This window comes from Pundamilia nyererei, unplaced genomic scaffold (assembly GCF_000239375.1).
Source record: "Pundamilia nyererei isolate P.nyererei 1_Seehausen unplaced genomic scaffold, PunNye1.0 scaffold00457, whole genome shotgun sequence".
Lineage (NCBI taxonomy): Eukaryota > Metazoa > Chordata > Actinopteri > Cichliformes > Cichlidae > Pundamilia > Pundamilia nyererei.
In genome coordinates, this window is record NW_005187858.1 from 47,002 (window position 1) to 49,109 (window position 2,108).

Consider the following 2,108-nt stretch of genomic DNA (forward strand, 5'->3'; position numbering starts at 1 on the left):
GACATACCAGGCGGTTTTATCCCAGGTGCATCGACTTGGCTGACATCAGATGTGATGTTGATGAAAACATGTGGCCTAACCCTGAAGATCGCAGAGATTAGATGCAACTTTTTTGCCTTTTTTTAGCCCCCCTCCCCCCCTTTTTATCTTGGCTTTTTGCTGTTGTTTTTTTGTTCAGAATGCTCTTGTGTGTTCCATGGATATTTTGTTCACTGTATGCAATACTGTGACACTTTCTCTGTCCTATCATACCGTGTTTCTACTGTACCTCCTGTAGTAAACAGTAAAGACACAGAAACTTGTTTGCTTTTTACTGGAATGCTTTTGAATGTGAACATTACTGTACATGTGGACATGCAGTTACCAACCAAGACATTTCTGGTGTCAAAATGGTGGATTGCATGTTTCGCATGCACATACCTGTAAAACTGAAACATAAAAGTCTGTGCAGTTTTTGTAATGTCAATAATAGCCAGTATTTTGACACCTGGTGTACTTTGATTGACTGCATGTACCTTGTGAAGTGAAGACAAGTGTTATTCTTTGACAGAGTAATTTCATTTTGAGTCAGATTTATAGTGTTTTTGTACAGTTAGTGTGTGCAGAGAAAGATGTGTTCTAATTTTGAAATTAGGAGTTAGTATATATTTACCAGAGTGTATTTTTGGGAAGGATATTATCCATTTGGCCAATTGTGTTTTGTAGGTGTGGGTCTGTGTTAAGAGTTTAGAAAAAAGTATCTGAAGTATGGGTAGGCGCTTGTTAGCGGCTGTAAAAAACTGTAAATCAAAAACTGTGTGAACAAAGTATTAGTTTAAAGCTGTGTGCACTCACGCAACCCGCTTAGCCTAACTTTTTTAATTTTTTATGTTTTTACACTTATGGTTTGTTTTTTAATTGACTGTACATGTTAGAACTTACATTAACGGTGGGACAAGTTCTTTTTTATTCCTTGTATGTTGACTTTGACAAATGTAAATGTAAATGTAAGTACAAATGTGTTGAAAAAGCCATCACAGCAAATTTAAATTATCACTTTGAGCAGTTTTTGCTTCTCATTTGCAAAGTTTGATAAATATGTGCCGGGGCACTTAACTACAAAATGTTGACAACGTATTGGATTTTCATTTGGCGTGCTTTGATACATTACGTGTTTCTATTTTGGGAAACATACGGCAAAAAACCTTGCTATACAAAGTTTGTGCTGAATGAAAAATAAAATAAAATGTCGAATGAAAATATTGGGTAGTTTTGTCCACGATGAGCAGGTTAGTCTGCAGTAATGTGCTGAATTAAAGTCTTTGACTGGTGCACAGCGGCTGTGCTTTCATACTCAGTGTGAAGTTACATTGAGTGTACTGGAAATAAATTTGCATTGAAGATGATGATTTCTTCAAAGAATTTCAACTCTGTGCCAACTGTCAGTGGCACTTTATGACCAAATTTACAGTTTTGTTCTGTAAACCATGGCATTTCAATAAGTGGACAGTCTTTTCAAGTTGCACTGCAGCTAGTCTCCCAGCAGATTCAGAATGTAGAAAACTCTCCTTGATTGTTCATTTATAAAAGGAACAAAGTCCAAATGAAATCTGCTCTTGTTTCGTAACACACTTCATCTCATCTACCACGATGCTGAAATATTCACTATTTTTTACATTCATAATGGACCATTTCTGCCAAACAACCAGAACCTCATTCTGAAATAGAAGGAAAATCTTATCAGATGGATCACCTCCACCTGTTCCTCCAATCTCCCTGGCACTGGCACACCTCCCCTGCAGCTGAGCCATTGACCACACCTCCGCAGCAATATGCTAACATTATTTTATTATTGCATTAATATAGAACAAGGTTAAGTTAGCTTTGCACAACAGCTGGTAGAAACGTCCTCCAAAGACTTACGTTTTATTCAAAGCACATTTCAGAGCCTGTATTTAATGGCTGATGTATTGAGGGCAAATGTCATCTGAGGTTAACTCAGTAAATTCCCGGCGTGGTGATAACAGAGGGTGCTTCACAGCAGTCATGGTCTTAACTGTTCATGCTCGCGCGCACACACACACACACACACACAAGCACGCACGCACACACACACACACACACACACA